The sequence below is a fragment of the Rattus rattus genome, chromosome 2, assembly GCF_011064425.1.
Source record: "Rattus rattus isolate New Zealand chromosome 2, Rrattus_CSIRO_v1, whole genome shotgun sequence".
In the NCBI taxonomy this organism is placed as follows: domain Eukaryota; kingdom Metazoa; phylum Chordata; class Mammalia; order Rodentia; family Muridae; genus Rattus; species Rattus rattus.
In genome coordinates this window covers 156,667,966-156,674,649 of record NC_046155.1, presented here as the reverse complement: position 1 = coordinate 156,674,649, position 6,684 = coordinate 156,667,966, and positions in this window count along the sequence as shown.

The following is a 6,684-nucleotide window of genomic DNA, read 5'->3' as shown; positions in this document are numbered from 1 at the left end:
CTTCTATGAAGCCACAATTACTCTTATACCTAAACCACACAAAGACCCAACAAAGAAAGAGAACTTCAGACCAATTTCCCTTATGAACATCGACGCAAAAATACTCAACAAAATTCTGGCAAACCGAATCCAAGAGCACATCAAAACAATCATCCACCATGATCAAGTAGGCTTCATCCCAGGCATGCAGGGAAGGTTTAATATACGGAAAACCATCAACGTGATCCATTATATAAACAAACTGAAAGAACAAAACCACATGATCATTTCATTAGAGGCTGAGAAAGCATTTGACAAAATTCAACACCCCTTCATGATAAAAGTCCTGGAAAGAATAGGAATTCAAGGTCCATACCTAAACATAGTAAAAGCCATATACAGCAAACAAGTGGCTAACATTAAACTAAATGGAGAGAAACTTGAAGCAATCCCACTAAAATCAGGGACTAGACAAGGCTGCCCACTCTCTCCCTACTTATTCAATATAGTTCTTGAAGTTCTAGCCAGAGCAATCAGACAACAAAAAGGAGGTCAAGGGGATACAGATCGAAAAGAAGAAGTCAAAATATCACTATTTGCAGATGATATGATAGTATATTTAAGTGATCCCAAAAGTTCCACCAGAGAACTACTAAAGCTGATAAACACCTTCAGCAAAGTGGCTGGGTATAAAATTAACTCAAATAAATCAGTAGCCTTCCTCTACACAAAAGAGAAACAAGCCGAGAAAGAAATTAGGGAAACGACACCCTTCATAATAGACCCAAATAATATAAAATACCTCGGTGTGACTTTAACCAAGCAAGTAAAAGATCTGTACAATAAAAACTTCAAGACACTGAAGAAAGAAATTGAAGAAGACCTCAGAAGGTGGAAAGATCTCCCATGCTCATGGATTGGCAGGATTAATATAGTAAAAATGGCCATTTTACCAAAAGCTGATCTACAGATTCAATGCAATCCCCATCAAAATACCAATCCAATTCTTCAAAGAGTTAGACAGAACAATTTGCAAATTCATCTGAATAACAAAAAACCCAGGATAGCTAAAACTATCCTCAACAATAAAAGGACTTCAGGGGGAATCACTATCCCTGAACTCAAGCAGTATTACAGAGCAATAGTGATAAAAACTGCATGGTATTGGTACAGAGACAGACAGATAGACCAATGGAACAGAATTGAAGACCCAGAAATGAACCCACACACCTATGGTCACTTGATTTTTGACAAAGGAGCCAAATCCATCCAATGGAAAAAAAAGATAGCATTTTCAGCAAATGGTGCTGGTTCAACTGGAGGTCAACATGTAGAAGAATGCAGATCGATCCATGCTTATCACCCTGTACAAAGCTGAAGTCCAAGTGGATCAAGGACCTCCACATCAAACCAGACACACTCAAACTAATAGAAGAAAAACTAGGGAAGCATCTGGAACACATGGGCACTGGAAAAAATTTCCTGAACAAAACACCAATGGCTTATGCTCTAAGATCAAGAATCGACAAATGGGATCTCATAAAACTGCAAAGCTTCTGTAAGGCAAAGGACACTGTGGTTAGGACAAAACGGCAACCAACAGATTAGGAAAAGATCTTTACCAATCCTACAACAGATAGAGGCCTTATATCCAAAATATACAAAGAACTCAAGAAGTTAGACCAAGAGGGAGACAAATAACCCTATTAAAAAATGGGGTTCAGAGCTAAACAAAGAATTCACAGCTGAGGAATGCCGAATGGCTGAGAAACACCTAAAGAAATGTTCAACATCTTTAGTCATCAGGGAAATGCAAATCAAAACAACCCTGAGATTTCACCTCACAACAGTGAGAATGGCTAAGATCAAAAACTCAGGTGACAGCAAATGCTGGCGAGGATGTGGAGAAAGAGGAACACTCCTCCATTGTTGGTGGGATTGCAGACTGGTACAACCATTCTGGAAATCAGTCTGGAGGTTCCTCAGAAAATTGGACATTAAACTGCCTGAGGATCCAGCTATACCTCTCTTGGGCATATACCCAAAAGATGCCCCAACATATAAAAAAGACACGTGCTCCACTATGTTCATAGCAGCCTTATTTATAATAGCCAGAAGCTGGAAAGAACCCAGATGCCCTTCAACAGAGGAATGGATACAGAAAATGTGGTACATCTACACAATGGAATATTACTCAGCTATAAAAAACAACGAGTTTATGAAATTTGTAGGCAAATGGTTGTAACTGGAAAATATCATCCTGAGTGAGCTAACCCAATCACAGAAAGACATACATGGTATGCACTCATTGATAAGTGGCTATTAGCCCAAATGCTTGAATTACCCTAGATGCCTAGAACACATGAAACTCAAGACGGATGATCAAAATGTGAATGCTTCACTCCTTCTTTAAAAGGGGGAACAAGAATACCCTTGGCAGGGAAGAGAGAGGCAAAGATTAAAACAGAGACTGAAGGAACACCCATTCAGAGCCTGCCCCACATGTGGCCCATATATATACAGCCACCCAATTAGACAAGATGGATGAAGCAAAGAAGTGCAGAAGTGTAGATCGCTTCCTGAGAGACACAGCCAGAATACAGCAAATACAGAGGCGAATGTCAGCAGCAAACCACTGAACTGAATTCCCCGTTGAAGGAATCAGAGAATGAACTGGAAGAGCTTGAAGGGGCCTGAGACCCCATATGTACAACAATGCCAAGCAACCAGAGCTTCCAGGGACTAAGCCACTACCTAAAGACTATACATGGACTGACCCTGGACTCTGACCTCGTAGGTAGCAATGAATATCCTAGTAAGAGCACCAGTGGAAGGGGAAGCCCTGGGGCCTGCAAAGACGGAACCCCCAGTGAACTAGACTTTTGGGGGGAGGGCGGCAATGGGGGGAGGGTGGGGAGGGGAACACCCATAAGGAAGGGGAGGGGGGAGAAGGGGATGTTTGCCCGGAAACCGGGAAAGGGAATAACACTCGAAATGTATATAAGAAATATTCAAGTTAATAAAAAAAAAAGAATCAAAAAAAAAAAAAGCGGAAAAAAAAAAAAAAAAAAGAACTTCTGGGAGAATCACCATCCCTGATCTCAAGCTATACTATAGAGCAATAGTGATAAAAATGTCATTGTAGAATATCCTAGTAAGAGCACCAGTGGAAGGGGAAGCCCTGGGTCCTGCTAAGACTGAACCCCCCAGTGAACTAGACTGTCGGGGGGAGGGCGGCAATGGGGGGAGGGTGGGGAGGGGAACACCCATAAGGAAGGGGGGGAGGGAAGGGGATGTTTGCCCGGAAACCGGGAAAGGGAATAACACTCGAAATGTACATAAGAAATACTCAAGTTAATAAAAAAAAAAAGACATTGAATAAAGCAATAAATCTAAAAAAAAATAGTAATAGAATATGACAACGATGGTGTGTTTTAGAACAAGGCAAAAGCATTTAAATATATTTAACATAACTGTTATATGACTCAGGAGCCTTCAGAATTAAAAACTAGGGAAATTTGTGTCTTCATAGACAGCATGCAGAAGTATCAGTGAGGGATAAAAGCCCATGTTGTAATAAGTCACAAACTAGGCAAGGACAGACTTAAGGCTGTGTGTACTGATTCTTCTTGACCTCTGGGTCTGGGCAAAGCTCCTGTGGAATGAGGATCTGCCTGGTGAGTCACGGGTTTCTTTTGCGTTAGAGAAGAAGGCAGGAGAAAAGTCAGAGACTCATCTTCTCGTTACTGTGGTTTCCTCAGTTTCCTGAAGCTGCCTCTCTCTCTCTCTCTCTCTCTCTCTCTCTCTCTCTCTCTCTCTCTCTCTCTCTCTCTGTGTGTGTGTGTGTGTGTGTGTGTGTGTGAAAAAAATGTCATTGTATTGGTATAAAGAGAGGCAGGTTGACCAATGGAATATAATTGAAGACACAGAAATGAACTCATACACATATGGTCACTTGATCTTTGACAAAGAAACTAAAACCACCTAGTGGAAAAAAGACAGCATTTTCAATGAATGGTGCTGGTTTAACTGGCAGTCTACATGTAGAAGAATGCAAGTTGATTCATTCTTATGGTCTTGTTCAAGTCCATGTGGATCAAGGACCTCCACAGAAAACCAGATACACTGAATCTAATAGAAGAGAAAGTGGGGAAGTACCTTGAATACTTGGGCACAGGGGAAAACTTCCAAACAGAATACCAATGGCTTATGTTTTAAGAGAACCAGTTGACAAATTGCAAAGCCTCTGTAAAGCAAAGGACACTATCAATAGGACAAAAGTGCAACCCACATTTTGGGAAAAGATCTTCACCAACCTTACATCCATTAGAGGTCTAATATCCAAAATATAAAAAAGAACTCAAGAAGGTAGACTCCAGAAATCTAAATAACCCTATTAAAAAGTGAAGTACAGAGTTAAACAAAGAATTTTCAACTGAGGAATCTCAAATGGCTGAGAAGTACTTGAAATGTTCATCATCCTTAGTCATCAGGGAAATGCAAATCAAAACAACCCTGTGATTCCACCTTATACGTTTCAGAATGACTAAGAACAAAAACTCAGATGACAACAGATGCTGTCGAGGATGTGGAGAAAGAGGAACACTCCTCCATTGCTAGTGGGACTTCAAGCTGGTAAAACTACTTTGGAAAATAGTCTGGTAGTTCCTGAGAAAATTGGAAATAGTTTTACCTGAGGACCAAGCTACACCACTCCTGGGCATATACCCTAAAGATGCTCCAACATATAACAAGGACACATGCTCTACTATGTTCATAGCAGGCTTATTTACAATAGCCAGAAGCTATTGACCCTCAACAGAAGAATGGATATAGAAAATGTGGTACATATACACAATGGAGTACTATGCAATGATTAAAAACAATGGCTTCACGAAATTCTTTGGCAAATGGATGGAACTAGAAAATATCATCCTGAGTGAGGTAATCCAGACACAAAAGAACACTCATGGTATGTACTCACTAATGAGTGGATATTAGCCCCAAAGCTCACAATACCCATAATACAACCCATAGACCATATGGAGCATAGAAGGAAGGAAGACCAGGGTGTGGATGCTTCAGTCCTGTGGGAGGAATAGGAGGAATGTGGGAAGATGGAGGGAGAGGGAGTTGGGGGAGGGAGAAAGAGGGGGAGGAAACAAGGGTGGCAATATCAGGAACTGGAGGAGATATGAGAGAGATACAGAGGTTCAGGAAATCAAACAAAAATATGTAGCAGGGAAGATGAGGATCTGGGGATCTGAGAATGGTCCCAGGCACCAGGGAAACATGAGGCTTCCAGGACCCAAACTAAAAATTATTTTAACTGAAATGCACAGAGAAGGGGAACATAGAACCTGCTGAGATCACCTTCACTAGATAGGCACTCCCCGCTGGCCCCCATCAGAAAGATTTTAAGCCAGAAATGTCCCTGTCCAAAGGAAGAACAAGGACAAAAATGGAACAGGATCTGAAGGAAGAGCCAACAAGGGACTGTCCATCATGTTTGCAGACACCAAACCCTACTCTGTTGCTATGGTCAGGAGGCTCTTGCTAACAGGAACCTAGTGTGGCAGTTCCTGAGAAAGTCGGGCCAGCAATTGATCAATGCAGATATGGATGCTTGGAGCCAACCCTCAGACTGAGTTCAGGGAACCTGGTGGGGGAGCTGGTCGAAGGACTGGAGGAGTAGAAAGGGATTGCAACCCCATTGGAAGAACAATATAGGTTGGCCTGAGCACCCAGTTTTCCCATTAGACCACCAACCAAGGAATGTATCTGGAGGGATCCATGGCTCCAGATACATATATAGCAGAGGATGGTCTTGCCTGAGACAGCAAAGGAAGGGGAGGCCCTAGGTCCTGGGGAGGCTTGATGCCCTAGCATAGGGGGATGCTGGACCGGTGGGGCAGGAGAGTGTGGGTGGGTGGGAGAGCACCCTCATACATCTCAAATGTGAGATGTAAACGAATGATTAATAAAAAATAAAAATAAAAAAGACAAAAATGAAATTATGGAGTTTTTAGGAAAATAATAGTTGTAAGTAATCATATTGAGTGAAGTAACCTGGATCCACAAAGAGAAACATCCTATTTGGTTTGTGTCACTTCATATGTGTGCACTCCTTTTGGAACACTCAGAGTTAAGCATCTAGTATGGCACCATAAGGAGGAAGAAGAGGAGAAAACACACAATGTTTCAAATATGGGTATAACCTTAGATAAAAAATAACAAAATGGGGCAAAATGTGGGAGGAAGAATGAAGGGGGAATAAATATAGAGATAAGCAACTCTGAAAGCCTTTTGAAAAAAATCCTTAAAGAACCCTATTACAGTTGAATTTCCTAAAACATACTTATACAAATATATAAAAATAATTTTTATAAGCTAGCCTCTAATGGGAGGACTGCTTCTGTACTGGTTAGTTTTATGTCAGTCTGGCACAAGCTAGTCATCTGAGAGGAGGGAACTTCAATTTAAAGAAGGCTTCCCTTAGATGGTTCTAGTGGCAAGCCATTAGGGCATTTTCTTATTTAGTGGTTGATGGGCAAGGGCCCAATCCACTGTGGATGGAGTCAATGTGCTGGTAGTCTTGGGGTCTATAACAAAGCAGGCTGAGCAAACTATGCTAAGTAAGCCAGGAAGCAGAACCCCTCCATGGCCTCTAAATCAGCTTCTGCCTAGAGGTTCCTGTCTTGTTGA